Genomic DNA, 16,461 nt, shown 5'->3' on the forward strand with positions numbered 1-16,461 from the left:
GTTTTGTGGTCAAATTGCTTTGTCTTTGTGTGTATATTGAAACATGCCTAGTTGAGTCCCCAAAAATAACAAAATCACTGCACACAGTTGTAAATCTTGTAGTAAATTTTCCTCCATATTACTGCTATAGCCGGTGATTTATCAGGGCTAACTCTGCCTAACTTAAGCAATGTAATGCAAAGTGTCAGTTTGATGACTTCATGATCCTTTTACTTATTCAGCTGCTACACTTTTTTTCATCATGCCACTGATGAACATTTCATGGATGTTAATGTCATAAATAAAACAAGCTACAGATATTATCTCTTTACTTCATCGTCTGTTTAGGACCAGCCGCTGGGGGTCACAAGTGGCTCCTGGAGCTGGTCCCAAGCCCAGATAGACGGGCAGGTTGCATCAAAAAGAGCATGTGGTGTAAAATTTTTGCCAAATCAAATGCGCTGATCAGACGAATGATTCACTTTAGTCCCTACTAAAAGGAAGCATCTGGAAGCAGAAGAAGAAGAAAAGGAGACTTAAACTTCTGTTCAGGAAGTCTTTCATCTTGCAAAATGTGATCAAAATATTCTCATAAAGGGATCATAAAAATCAAGAATGAACTTTTTAAGAACTTTTTTTTAAAGATCGCTCTGTAGAAGAGCCTTTATACCATCTTTACCCTCTCCAGTATGTGATGGTTCTTCTCCAAAATGTCAAAATGCTGATTTTTCGGTTTTGATTTTCACAAAGTGGCTGAAGTTAAAGTGAGGCAAATCTGGTAAGGGATCAAGGTGGTGAGCGAACGTTTGCATGGCCATAAAACCTCACTGTGTTTATCTCATTTTTCCTCAGTAGCCACAGGCTGTTACAGTAGAAAGCTGGGCAGCCAACTCATCGTGCATCAGGTTCACCTTGATGTTACCTTGTTTGTACCTGTAGGTAGATTCGGTTTGCAGTAGGTGATGTGCACATTTTTCCAAGATAACTCAGACAAAACATAAAAACATTACAAACCCAACAACAACAGCTACTTCTGCTACTAATAAAAGGGATGATTTGTTCTGAGTGAATGGCTGCTCAATAGCCCTGTGAAAAAAAAAGTTAATAAACACACTCCTGGTTTTGTTCTGCACCTGGCACTCTAAGGATACTTCCACACCTGCACTGTCTAGTAAGTTCTGGTGCTTTTTCCTGCTTGACTGGGTTTGTTTTTTCAGACATAAACACAGTAATCTCAGGATGAGGTGGTCTGGTTTGGTTTAGAATGAACTCCAGAGAAGTTTGTTTGTGGTATCTGATCCAACTTCGATCTGACTACCAGGACTATGCTGCAAGTTTCAGCTGTGCACCTTCCCTTAGTCAGGCATGCAGCAAACATAGATGCAACAAACATAGAAACATATATGTGCAAAAACCACAAATTGTAGTGACCTTAAAATTAATGTAAATCCAGAGCAGAGTGTTGTTTTCCTGTATTTACTTGTGCGTCTCATCCTGGACAGGTTGAACCAGAATAATTTATTAGATGTGTGAAAAACTTCAGCGATGGACATAATATGACTTCTTATGGAATTTGTGTTTTCAAACATATGTTGTTTGTTTCCTGTAAGTTCAGATCAGATCTGTGGTGCAAGTGAAAATGGACCTTCAGTCCACTGAGGTAAGGCTTTTCAGGTCTATTCCCTGAGCTTGTAAACAAACACGTTTACAGCATATTATTATTCTTTTTTTTGGTTACTTTGGAGTAAATAAAGCAAAATACACCCTTTGGTTTGTAACTTTTTAAATTCCATAACACTTTTCAAGTTAGGTCTCTGTTTGCCTACTTGTACCAAAGTGACTGTACTTGAGCTCTCTTTTCCAACTCCTGAGTGAAATTTCTGCCTCTTTAGATGCTAAATGCTCCACTGTATTTACCAGTTAGCCACTAACCGTGTCTGTTTGTGGTTCAGTGTTGAGCAAATGTAGTGCATTTTCAAAGTTTTTCTTCTTTTTGCTGTAAAGAGCTCCCTGTTGCAGCCAAAAACAAATCAATGCCATGTCTGAGAATAAACCAAAACAGCTTTTGTACAAAGCTTGTGGGTTGGACAGAATGAGTTAAAGTTATAAAGCTGTATGAAGAAAAGCTACAGATTCAAGTGATCATCTTTTGTAGGCTTGACTCTGATCACGAGGATCAAAAAAGGAAACGCCAGGATCTAGCAGTTCTAACTGTGGCCAATAGGAACATCTAAACAAGTTGCTCAGTCTGCAGCAAACGCATACAAGTGCAAATGCAATCGCTGTATGAGAGATTTCTCAAAAACTTAGCACAGCATACTGTTGATTAACATGTGGCATTAAATAAAAAGGAAATACATTAGAGGGTTACCTAGGCAAACAGAGCCTTGAAAATCTGGTAGTGCCCAACCATCATTGACAAAGAAAGGCGTGACGAGTGAATCGCTTCCTGTGTGGGAAGAGCTTAAGAATTAAAATCCTCAAACCAACACAAAACCCAAGGACCTGTGTGGGAAGAGCTTAAAAAAAGGAGATGAATATCAGAATTAAAAGGTTTTTCTTCCTCAAACCAACACAAAAAACCCAAGGACCATGACTAGGTGTGGCCAATTAGCACCAGCTGAACACACAGTAGTTACTTTGCTTGAATGATTAGTTACTTTGCTTGAATGATTTCTGCTTCTTTTAAATGGCATTTGCTGCAACCACTTTCCAAATTCCAAATGATGCTAAAACATCAAAAAACAATGAAATGCTTCACTATCACACAACTATGTGTGATACACATGCACTCCCACTATTTTAAAAGTTTCAGTCTTTGACCCAAAATGTCACAACTAACTTCTTAACTCCAGGTTACAAGTTCACAACATCGGTGTCTTATAATGGACAGCAATGCTGTAAATTCCAATCACAAACTACTGGTTAAAAAATAAAGAAAACAAAACAAAACAAAAAAACTAAACAAAAACTAAACACTGAGGTCAACAACATTGTGCCTTCATTTATTTCAATAACAGACAGGGAGGTTAAAGAAGAGAAAAAAAGCGAACTTATGTATATCATACGCTGAGGACCAATAACATGAAACCAACTGATTGTACTGTAAAGATACAGGACATTTCCATCATGTGCTCTTAAAGATCATATTGTCAAGTATTTGACAGAAAAAACTCTGATGAATACATTTTCTATTTCTATTTTAACTGAATTGAAAAATTAGCATAAAGCTGTGACTTTCAGGTTTATGTGAAAAAGGACAAAGAAACAATGTAACCATGAGGATCAAACTTGTCAAATGAACAGAATAAGTTAATGCAGGAAACTTGTTTATTTGTCTGATGGTTTTTTTTCCCTTTTTCTTAACCTGAAAACACAGCTGGTTTTAAGGAAGAACTAAATGCTTTCTGGGAAAATGATTTTAGATGAAAAATCACTTTAATAACAGCTTATTTCTGCCTCACCTTCACCTTTCCAGCAATCGTTTTAGTGCAGCAGATGTTGGATTGCAGACATTATGATTTCCTCTTAGAACAAAAATCATTTCTTCAAAGACAACTTCATTTATTTTTATTTGTAGTCTCAAACTAAAATTTGTCAATTTTATTAGCTAAATTACTAAATCTACTTTCATTGTAGTGTCTCGACATATTAAAAAATGTCAACTTTCCACTTTTATTATGCTGTTGTAAAATATAGGTTACTTGAAAAGCGAGAAAGAAAATAATTATATGCTGAGTTCATTTCATGCTATTAAGGTTGATATCACTGAAAATAGGTACATATGAAGCCAAAGATTTTGAAATCTATTATAATCTGTTTTAATTGATTGATTGATTGATTGACTGGACATCCAAACCATCGCTTTAATGAGTCTCAGCAGAGCTGAATAGAAGCAGAGTAAAGTTCACTCTCTCAGAATGGAGTTAACTGTAAGAACAAGGGGGGGCGGGCAGCAAATTTTGGGATGTGGCCAGTGCCCCCCTGGCACCCCCTTGGTGGCGCCCCTGGGTCACCCTCTTTTGCTGTCTGTAAGTGTGAGAGATTATATCCTTTGTTCTGTGACTCTGACTGGAGTTTGGAAAAACAAACAAACAAAACATCTGAGCAGTGGAATAAGTGACTACCTGTTTCCGAAATGCTGAGCCTTGCTCTGGCTATTACATTAAAATAGTTCTGTGAAGTTTGGTTTTCACCTCAAAGCAGAAGATGAAGCAAATTAGATCATTCTTGATCATAGATACTATTTCTATGAATGATGGGATTTGAAAAGTTTTCCATATCTACATAATTTAGCATCACTGATCCTAAAGTATTTGACTAATTCCTTTCTTATGTATACAATGACAGTGTGATGCTGAAATTTGATTTATTTTGACAACTGATAAGAACACGTTAATATGGACATGAGCTCATGAGATGATTTTCTTGTCATTTCAGATTTGAACATATCATCCTCGACAGTTTATTCTGATTCAGTTTTGCTTGGCAAGAAATGTAATCCTCCTGACTACCTCTGCTCTCATATTTAATATTTTTCCATTTAAGGATCACTAATAAAAAGAGAAAGTTTAAAGAAATTAATTCACATTTCAGGAATTTATTCTGTTAGGTTTAGCTCAGCAAGAGCTTTAATCCTCACCACGGCCTCTGCTCTCACATTTAATATGTTTCCTTTTAAATATTGCTAAGAAAAATAGGTTTTAAGAAATAATTTCAGATATTACAGAAATTAAAATTGAAAAGCAGCATTCAGCTGAGTGAAATAAGACAGGTTTTAACCAAAATTGCAGTTACGGAGAGAGAAACTTTGTGGGGTTTCAGTTTTAAAGTGAATGGTTATTTCTTTTCCCCTGGCAAGTGCAGATTTGTTAAATGCCAATCCCGTCCATGCTATACAGCCACTTGATTTTCTTTACCATCCTGTGGTATCATTTTTTCCTTTTTCTCAGAAATTCTCTCCATCTGCTCCTCTCTGCCAATCTCCATCTCATACAGTATGTTGTCTTGACTGCTTGTCTCCATCTGCTGTAGTCTGTCATTTATGAACATATCGATGCCATCTGGTGGATGCTCCAATCCAGAGTGATTTGTGGTACTGTAGCACAAGAGCATTCAGAGTTAGCACGAGTGGGCTCAGCAGGAGTTAAAGGCTCTAATGGTGACATTGTTTGCTCATTACTTTACTCACTGAGGTGTACTGATTATTGCAGTCACTATCCATTAGTGTGTGGAAGAGAAGACTATCCTTATAGGCTAATTTTATGTTTTTGACATCCTCCTTTCACTTATCCTATAGTTCTCACATATAATTGTAGGTGCTTTATAATTCTGGGACTTTAGAATTGGGAACTATACTGTATGCCCATTGTTAGGGTTCCTTTACTCCATTTTTTAAATATGATATGTACACTAGAGTAGCAGTTGAAAGTACCTTTACTATACATGTACACTACTAATGAATCAGATAAATACCTACACAAATTTTCAGTCTATCAATATATATCTATATAATCTATAGTTACTTGAATTGGGTGTTTCAGCATATTCAACCACTGTCAAATTTTGGATTTATTTAAATTTAGGAACATGTCCAGAAACCTCTTTGTTCTTTTGTTCAATATACCGCTAATCTCCTACCTTTTCTCCAGCCACTCTCCTATAGTTTATATAACATACATTATGATTAGGAAACAATAAACCAAAATACCAGGAACCAAATGAAAATTACAAACTCCATAAACAGTAAGCAGTTAGTAGAACTCAAATACATGTACACGGATGGTAAAGTAAACAAATGGTCTCAGAAAACATGCCTACCCACAATGGAAATACAGACTGATAAGTACTGTATGACCCCGGGTTTTCTGTTCAACAAAGGTCGTTCACTTTTTACCGGGCTATATGATCTCTTCAAGATTTAATATTCAAGATCTTTATTGTCAATACAGCAATATACATAGTATATACTGTGTATATTGCCGTTTTACCCCAAGCCCCCCATGGTGCATTTATAAGAGTATCAAAATATATCTACAGGGGATATAAAACAAGAAATTACAAATAAATAGCATTAATCTATGATCCGAAAACAGGACATCTTAAATCAAATTTGCATGTAGAATAAGCACATGTGTGAATTCTCATTTATATTTAATATTTACTTCAAGACTTTTAAACACCACAGAGTTTATTAAATTACACAGTCTGCATTTTTATTTCTTGCCTTCAGATAGAATAAACTTATATAATATAGTAACTCTTTTCCAGTCTTCTAGCTAAAATGTTTAAAGTGCACATTTATAATGCTCCAGTGCTTCATAAACACGCACATTCATATCACTGCTATTTTGGCAGCACCTGCCTTGCTTTCAGTTGTATTATGAGTTCATGTTTTCCACACAATATATGTTAGTCTTCTTTTGTAAAATCAGCTTTTCCCCTGCCCCTGTGATTGGGCAGATGTTGCCAACCCCACCCCAAACAACATGGGTATGCTGAACTTGTTTAGCAGTACAGGGCTCAGAAAACACACAAGTAACAATAACAACAACAAAGATAAACAAAGATAAGCAAAGAAAAATAACTTTTAACCCTGTAACGAAACCTAGGGGCCGCGATAGTTACAGCTTGGCTTTAGTAATTTGTAATTTAGCTGAGTTTAAATGAGCAGTGTCCACTTAGTTACTGATAACAGCTGCCTTAGAAGTTTGAATCAAGAATATGTGGTCTCAAACCCTGTTAACCTCCTATTGCACACTTATTAAACTACTGCACAATCCATAAAGTTATTCATTATGAAGAATTATTTGCTGACACTTAAGAAGTCAGGCAATTCAGAAAGTAATTTTTTTGGTTTTATCTTTCTCACTGCATTCCAATTTAGCACTGCTGCATAAAATCCTGGAAAGAACTTTCTGCAGCAGTCATGTCGAATAGATGTGATAAACATTTCAAGGTGGTCTAAAGTAAGTGGTGCTATTCAACTAAGCATCAGTTAAGTAATCTTACATGTCTGCACGCTCTGTATGTTAATTAGAGCACACAGTAAATTACTGAAAGGAACAGCATTTCTTATCCATTTCTGACAAGAGCAAGGACACAGAGTTGCTCGCAAAAAGGAAAAAAAAAACAATGGGAAGATGTGGTGAAATGAAAATCAGATAAATCAGTCATCTTGCAGGTCCGTCTACAAGTCCAGCAAGTTTTAATGAATTAACTTTTTTAATTGGGCCGTGTTTTGACAACCTCACATCCCATCCGAGCCGATGCAGTTTTTTTACCCTTGCTAGTAACTTTGGCACATCGATGGCCTTGCGTACTTCTGAAAAGCTATTTAATCATCCGGCGCAATTAGATTCAGATTTATACAAAAAAGTTTTAATTAACAGTGTTTTTTTCCTAATCTGTCTGTCTTTTGACAAAGTCATGAGAGAGATTGGGCGCGATAAGAGTAGCTGATGATTTGGTCTTGCCCTCCGCTTCCTCCTCCTCGGTGTCTCACATGTGTTTCGATGAGTCATCATCATGTGACTGTGCCAGATTCTAATCAGCTCTCTGCACCTGCTGCTGGTTTCTACAGTGTTACACTGACAAACACCAAACATAATCAAGGTTGAAGGGTAGGCTTTTCTTTGCCTTGCCCAAAAACAGCAACAGTGCCTAGTCCCATGTTGAATTTGTGGTGATGAAATGTAGCACCAATTAATTATCATCTTATTTGAATGAGCAGTTCCCAGGTTCCTTGTTGATCATTTAGGTTTACCTTTGCTTGAGCTTTTCCCCTAACTATTAGCACAATAGTTTTTTAAACACAAATTACCATGGCAAAAATATATATATATGTATGATGTAAATTATTTTGCACCAGATTTTATTTGAATTTCAAACAGTTGTATGAAAGTTTTTACATGAGGAATTCAGGCATGGCAGAGAATTATGTGAGGGTGGTGCAGGACATGTATGACAGAAGGAGAGCATGCAGTACGAGTGACAGGTGGGTTCAAAGTAAGGGTGGGATTATATCAGGGATCTGCTCTCAACCCCTTCTTGTTTGCACCGGTGATGGACAGGTTGACAGATGAGGTCAGGCAGGAGTCTCCGTGGACCATGGTGTTTGCAGACGACATTGTGATCTATAGGGAACAGGCGGGAGAGAGTCTAGAGTGGTGGAGGTATGCTCGAGAAGAAGAGAGAGGAAAGGCAGGAGAAGCAAGACAGGCTAAACGTGTGTGAATGAGTGGAAGACAGGTGGAAAGGTGGAGAAGTAGTGAGGGTGGATGAGTTTAAATACCTGGGATCAACCAACTAAAGCAACAAACAGTGCATTAAAGAGATGAGTTCAGTCAAGGTGGAGATAAGTGACAGAATGATGAGGGCAAAAGTGAAAGGGAAGATTTATAAAAGGCAGTGAAACCTGCTATAATGTATGCTTTAGAGATGTGGCAGATGTGGAGAAGTGTGAAGATGGTAAGCGCTTTACTGGTAGCATGTCAGAGGATGAGCTCAGGATGAGCACATAGAAGACAAAGACATGCAAGGTGGTGAGATGGTTTAGAGATGTGCAGGGAAGACATAGTAGATATATTAGATAAAAGATGCTAAATATGGAGCTGCCAGGCAGCAGGAAAAGAAGAAGGCCACAGAGAAGACGTTCATAGACGTTATGAAGGAGGACATGCAGAGGGTGGGTGTGATGCTAGGATAGGGTAAGATGATCCACTGTGGCGACCCCTGAAGGGGTCAGACAGAAAAAGTCAAAGAAAAACAAATCAAAAAGAATGTTTAATAAAAAACTTCTGACTTGAGAAATATTGCACTGTAGTGTGTAGTCCACTACAGCAGTGAAACATAATTAAAAATTAAAGGCTCAGAGAGTTTGATTATCCAGTGTTACTTATTAACTGATGACCTTTAGGAATTTTCCCACAGGATTACCCCAACTTGTTGTATTTGGTGTGATAATAATGTTCTACTTAACTCTAATTATCTGGAGGTGTACCCCACCTTTCATCCTTTGTTAGAGATTTTTGTATTTAATTGTTATAAATAGTATCAAATAATAAAAAGAGCAAATAACACCATTGTCATATGTTAGTTAATTTCTATGTGGAAGTAAAATCGAACATCATAGCAATGATTTTATGCGGCACTCATGATTCACTCAGAGTACAGTTCTGCAGTTATATCCTGCATTATAATGCCACCTGTATCAAGAGGCTTTTCTCTACCCACATTATCATAAGATGCCGTTCACACAGAGTGGAAGATGAGAAATTTCACACTTTCAGGCACTTTCTGACTTTGACATTTGAAGATTCCTGTAAAGTAGACATGACAAGACGTGCAACTGTACAGTTTTACATCTTATATTCCTGTTTTAATATTTTCTCACTCTTCTTTGACATAGATATTCATCTGGATTTAAGAAACCACCTATGACTGGCACTGCAATGCATATGAATAAAGCACATAGACAATGCCATGTGGGTCTTCTATAAACCATGATGTATGTATACATCACTACATTTATGTTTTTTTCATCATGTCAGACATTTTCTGTCAGTGTTTGACCATTTAGTGTTAGTGTTTTATTCTGATGTTACACAGGTTAATGGCAGGATCCATCCATCCATCCATCCATCCATCCATCCATCTCCACTTAGCCAATAAATACACAGGATATTTTATTTAAATAAGATCTCAGTAAGGCGGAACCAAACTAATACAGCCCAAAGTCCAGAAACAGTAATGAGCAAGAATAATCAGAGCAAGTGAGCTGTGAACATTTTTTTTCTTACTTTTTTTTTGGTGATGATGAGCAGGTCTTATCACACAAGCTGCAAGTTCATTTTAATTCAACATCCAGCACAAAGGAAAACCTTCAACAAACGAGGGGCAACTCTCATTCGGACCAAGAGCGGAGCAGTAATTGGAAAGCTTAATTGGGGAGATGGCATCTTGTTAATTGAATTAGCAGCAAGAGAAAAAAGAAACTGCCAATTCAGGACAATGTCACTGTGTGACATTGAGAGATTGAGAAGAGGGAAAAGAAGTGAAGAGAAAGAAGCATGAGGTGAGAGAAGCTGAAAGATAAACGGCAATACAAGGAGAAGAAAAGAAATGTAGACAGGCAGATATGAGTGTCAACTGCAGCTGAAGAGAGGATGAAAAGCAGAGAAGAGGACTGTTCAATAAGAAAATGACTTATTTAAGAGCAGAGGTGAGGTGGAAAAGAAATGTAAGGCAATGAATGGAAAGAGAGACGAAAGGACAAGAAATGGCACAAAAAGAGGAAAAGGATCTAGTGGCATTGAATACACCTGTAAGGAATGAACATGTCAGGACAATTTCAAGGTTATCATGCTCATGGGTTGGAGACACACACTGTACACACACTGTAGACAGGTGCACAGACACACATGTACCTACATGTACAGTATAAGCTGTACACACACTTAGTAGTACATAGACTCTGCATCTCAAGGGGGAAACCCCTGGGAGAAAAGCTCATGGCTGATTACTGTTACAGCTAAGTGAACTGTGTCCTATTTCAGAGACATCAATGTCAATATGTGTGTGTTTGTGTGTGTGTGTGTGTGTGTGTGTGTGGCTTTGCTTTTGTCTGACAGAATACAAATCTCATCACTGTGTGTGTGTGTGTGTGGTTTGTGTGACAGAATACAAATGTCATCACTCTGTGTGTGTGTTGAAAGGCGGTTTTAAATGATGCATTTTGTTACTGTAGTAGACAGAGCAGAATTATGGTCAAATACTGAAAAGAGAGCACTCCTAAGTCCCAAGAGACTGAGAGAAAGGACAGAGTCAAGAGTTTCTTAGAGAGTTACCAATAAAGTAATATCATTGGTTTTGAGTTTAGGCCACATGTTTCAGAGTCATTCGTTCTGCAGCATCGCATAACACAGAAAAAAAAAAAGAAAACCAGAGACCAACCCCACAAAAAGTACCTGTGCTTCCTAACCAAACACCACGATCGTGGTTTAATCATTTTTTCCTTTGTGTTTTTGAGTTTTGTTATTCTGTGCAAAGGTTTGTTCCCGTGTTCCTGTTTTATTTTGATAGTCTTGTGTCTTGGGTGCTTCATATTCAGTTTTGTCTCATTAGTTAGATTCTGTTCATCTGTGTTCCCCAGGTGTCTCCACTCTGCATTACTACCTTATGTTTATTTAAATTCTCAGTTTTTCTCAGTTCTTTGTCATGTTGTCAGCTCATGGTGTGTGTACTCTCACCTTGTGTGTTTCCTTTGTAGTCTCTGAGTTTCCTGGGTTCTTCCTTGCTAGGTTTTTTTGTCCCTGCCATTACAGTTCACCTTTTGTCTCTGGACTTGGGTACATTCGTGACTACCACACTGCTGAACCAAGACAGGTCAGGGTAGATAGATCAGTTGTTTAATTATTGAGCCCAACAATAGTTTCTCTACTCTTACCAAAAATAGTTTTTCAACAAAACTGAGATTAAAAAGCTGATTAATTCAGACTCATTTTTCATCAGTGATTTAGGAGGGGCAAGTGAAATCACAATCCTTCTAAACTCTGCCTGAAAAGGGAAAAAAAGCTATTTCTTTCTTTAATTTTGGCTTTACTAGCCAAAATCCTTTAACCACTGGCTGAGGGGTTAAACACACTAATGATCCCTTAGGAAAGATAAAACTATCTGTTAAATAATGTGTCTGTATTTGTATGGATTGCTGAGCAGCATCTCACAACTTTCAAATGCATTTTCATTCATTCTTTTGAGTCTTTAAAGGGCTTTATACCTTTTATGAGGGGAATAATAATTTGATAAGTTAATAAAAACACTGACAGTGGATTGAGTGAACTGTGCATTCAGACTGACCGCTGACATTTCTTGTAAAATAAACTGAACGTCTCTATTTCTCCTCTATGGTTTAACTAGCAAGGGCAGTCATGGAAAATAGGAAAATATAAAACAAACGATTTAAAAGGCTCCCCCAAATTGAAATGAAAAATAAAAGAGGACTTGACTCAAAAAGGGTTTGAAGAGTTCATATCAATAAAGTAGGAAGACCGGGCTACCATTTAAATCCTGCAGTCGGTGAGTACGTGTTGCATAATACATAGAAGTTGCAAGATTTGTATGCAGTGACTATTTTGGACTTCTTTCATTCTGAAATAGTATTAAATAGAAAAAATGCACTTTTGGAGTTTTTTGTTCTAAGGCAGATTCAAAATACAATTTTGCTACCTATGACACTTTTTGTAAAACTACATTTTGGAGAGACTATGCGTTGGCGAACTGGCATAGATATTATTCCAATGAGCGAGTTAGGTCCATAGGAATGTGAAAATGCTTCTGAAATCTTCTTGTCAGCTGACTGAACAGAAAACCCACACACTATAGTAAATGTCATATCAGATGGAGCTCTCTCTGCTTTCCCCCTGAAATTAACCTCAAAGAAAGTTAAACATGAGTGACTCTCTGATTGACATCATGACATGCGTCACAAAAGAGAAAAATTACACCTCTGCAGAGTTACTTACGTATCTTTGGTAATTTCTCATCACTTTTATACGTTTCCTCTCTCCTTCATTCATCATTTCCCATTTTCTTCTCTCACTCCTTCTCTTCTCTGACTCACCTGCTCCCCATCCTTTATCTATTCATACATTTTCCTCTCCGCTTACCCTGTCTGTCCCAGGCTGTCGATCTCTCTCTTCTCTCCTTCTCCTCCCTTTTCATCTAACCGTATCTCTGCAGCTTCTTTTGTTCAACCCGTCTGTCAAAAGAATTTTTCAATGACGAGATGCAGCTGCATAACAGTGACCATTATGCAAATATAACTTTTATTAAATGTATTAAAAAAAGCTTCCTTTGTTGGGGTCAGAATTAATCTCCACTGACTGATATTCATAAGAGAGGCGAAACATGCAAACAGATATAATTTATTTTAATAAGTGTGACATTTTATAGCAACATTTTATTACTTTTGTTTCTTTTTGCCATTACACAGATGTGAATATATTCAGAAGTACAACACCCAGTTTACCTAGTCTCTGTTTAAGCTTTGACATTTGACTCTTTTGAATAGAGTTGTTTCCACACATAAAGGGTGATATATGATGCTGTTTCTGAATGAATAACAAGAAAAAAAAAAAGATACACCACCAACTGTTGAAAAATTAGTGAATGCAGTATTTTTTATTTTGCATGTCTTAATAATCATGTTTATGTTCCTTAAATCTTCATAAAAGCAGTGTTTGGAATATAAATGTCTTAAAAATACACTACTGTCCCTTTGACTGCTCCGGGCTGTTCCGGCGGTTGTCATTTAAATGCCAGCTCGTTGTTTTCAGCTCTCCATTTCTTCCACTTTAAACAGAAACAAGGCTTATACTGTATGTCCAGTGTAACCTGTGCAACCTCCAGCTGTCAGCTGTACTCTCAAGCCTGAATTGCTGACATGCTGCTTATATTCTCTGAATTTTTCTCCGATGTTAGCTAAATTCCAATCCTGGCTTCATTAGATAAAACAAGGTTTGTTGTGGCACAAGGTGGCAAACTCTAACTTATCACTTGCTTTTTATTAAAGTTTACAACAAGCTTATTTGGGAATCATCAACCAAATGCAGACTATAGATTTTCAATGGCCAGATTAAGGAAAATTCCAATGGTATATAAAATAGCATCATGAACATAGACGTTCATGACATGGCAGTTTTTTGTAATAAAAAGCAAAAAAAAGAAGTCCAACAGTGGATTCCTGTGGAGCACCTGTACTAAAAGCAATTGAATTCTATTGAAAACTACTTAATGAATGTCAATTTACTGAACAAATGCTTTTATATGTCTATGGAAAGTATAACACAATACTGATGGCTTTCAAAGGCTTCGGTAATTTTAAGCACATATACTGCTGTTGTTATAATGTGACATGATCTAATTAGCAGATGCTGTTTGATGTTACATGCAATTTCAGGTGAGCGTGTATCACAGATTCTGAGATCTGTGCAATTTTTGAAATAGCAAAGTAACTATTAAATTCACCACAGTCATGACCTTTACAGTTAGCACATTTTTGGACAGTGACACACTTTTTTAAAGATAATTTTGACTCTGTACACCACCACAGTAGATTTAAATCAAATCATCAAAATGTGATTGACGTGCAGACTCTCAGCTTTAACTCAAGGGTTTTAATAAAAGTATTGCAGTACTGTTTAGGAATTACATCCACTTTTATTCACAGTCCTTGGGAAGTCATGGGCAAAACAAAAAAATGAATGTGGGAAAAGTTACCAAAATCATCTTTACAAACTCTTTTTTTGGCCAACTGATGGTTGTCACAGTGTTCCAGAGATGTGAGCGGATAATAACTCTTGCAGGTTTAAAACATGGTCATTTACTTTATTGAATCGTATTATTTTAGCAGTGAGCCAGAACCCTGGGCTGTTTTCACTTTTCATATTTTATGTTATTTCTAGCTGATTCTTGTACAGTGCTTCTGAAGATATTGTTTACTTTGTGCCTCTAAGTAATTCAAACATTAAATGGAAAAAGTCCCCCCCAAAAAAGTGAAGTGCACAGAGACACAAATATGATTTGATAGACAGAGGCTGTTGCTGTGGTTTTTCAAGTGAGGAAGGGAAATTGGAAATTATGCAAAAAGAGACAGGAGGGAAAAGAAAGGGGGAGGAGAAGGAACTAGGAGTCAAGGGAGAGGACGGGAAGTAAAAGAAGAGAGTTATGATGAGTATGTTTGCTCTATGAAATGCTCCAAAGCAATCAACTGAAGCAAATTAATGCCTCTTACTCTGGAGAGAGGGGGGGGGCTATGATGATAAAACAGGAAAACAAAATAGACAAGATACTGAAAATGCAAAAAATGAAGGAAAAAAAGGAATTAAAGAGAAAACAGAAGCCCCGTGTCTTCTATCTGTTAAGGATAGCATTCCTGGCAGAGATGTGAAGATTGCCTTTCAATCACTGGACTGTGTTTCTTTTTTTCATGTCCCTTTCACCTTCTGCTCACATCCTTCCCTTTCTTCACCCTTGTCTCGTCTAACTTCCACTTTCTCTTTCCTCCTCTTCCTCTTTATCGTCTCTTTTCTCTGTCGCTTTTTATCTTCAGTTTTACTCTTTATCTTTACAACTGTCCTCTCTCCTCTTTACCTCCACGCCTCTTCTCATTAAATTCCCATCGTCTCGTATTCCTCTCTTTTTCAATTCCCCACCTTTAGACCCATGTCTAAAGCTGCACGCGTGTGCGTGTGCATGAGAAACGCATGTTTATGAGTGTGTCCTAAATGTGCTTATGCGTGTGACAGGAGAGACAGATTGGTCAGTATTTAGGGAAGCAGAACATCAATAGTCAGAGAAGAGCAAAGCAATCTAATGCTTTTTCTCTCATCGTCTTCCACACACACAAACACTTACGCGCACTCCTGCTGGCTTCCTCAGGCGTTGGGTGGTTGATGGTAGTGTTGGTGGGTTGGTGGAGGTGGTGGTGGGGGGGTTGTTCAGGAACGCAGTGTGTTGTGTTCCACTGTGTAGCGCCACAGGTTGCTAAACAAGGGGTTGAAAAATGGGCTTCTCCTGTGAGCAGGCGAGAATTGATCGCCCGAATACCTCTTTTATTTCCTCTTCTCCTCTTGGTCTTCCCTCTCCACTTGTGTTTTTATTCCTCTTTTCATCTCATCTTTATCCCTGTGTTCTGGTTTTCTTTGTTTTAAATAATCTTAGTTTTAAATAATCTCTGTTCTAATATAAACTTCCATCTATCTTCCTTCGATCTATCCATCCATTCTCCTTTTTTTTAAACTTCTTTGCTTTCAGTTCTCTCTTAACCTGTTTCCTCTTCTTTGCATTTCAGCTTACTTACCCACTCTTCTGTTCACTGTCCAGTTGAATGTTGCTTCCTTGAATCACCATTTATGCTCTTTATTCCAAGCTCTCCTCTCCACTCCCCCCCCCCTTACCTGGTCCTGACAGCAATAGAGGCTGTCCAATAAAACAGGCATAAAAACGCAATCCTTGTCTCAGCTCAGTTTTTGCGCATGCACACATGTACACGCATACACACACACTCTCTCTTTCTCTCACATACACACACACACACACAGGCAATATAAATCAGACATAAAAAGCCAATCCCTGTCTGCAGTCAATTTCCATAAAGATACAAAGGGGATGCTCCAGGAGGGGATGAGATGAGATTGAACGTATGTAATGTGTAATATATGTAATATATGTGTGTAAGTGTGTTTACTTATATTTTACATGCACTGACTGTATGTTTCTTTATGGGTGCATATCTTTTTCCTGTGTGTGTGTGTGTGTGTGTTCATCTGTTCCCAGGTGGTGTAGACACAGTGTGAATGCTAGTGGCTGTCGCTATGCTAATGATCCCTGTTTACATCACACATCACACCACAGGCTTCGTCACATTATCCCCATGGGACAAACGCGCACAGGCAGACACACACTCATCCACACATTCTCCAT

The 16,461-nt window shown here is 37.6% G+C and overlaps 1 long non-coding RNA gene across 1 annotated transcript; it reads right to left on the reverse strand.

Moving 5' to 3' along the window:
* Positions 1–8,061: 8,061 nt before the first annotated feature.
* LOC120442973 lies at positions 8,062–12,710 on the reverse strand. Its single transcript, XR_005615032.1, has 3 exons — positions 12,501–12,710; positions 11,229–11,347; positions 8,062–8,114 (listed from the first exon to the last, which is right to left on the reverse strand). It is a non-coding gene; the product is annotated as an uncharacterized LOC120442973 (long non-coding RNA).
* Positions 12,711–16,461: the final 3,751 nt, after the last annotated feature.

This window comes from Oreochromis aureus, linkage group 12 (assembly GCF_013358895.1).
Source record: "Oreochromis aureus strain Israel breed Guangdong linkage group 12, ZZ_aureus, whole genome shotgun sequence".
In the NCBI taxonomy this organism is placed as follows: Eukaryota; Metazoa; Chordata; class Actinopteri; order Cichliformes; family Cichlidae; genus Oreochromis; species Oreochromis aureus.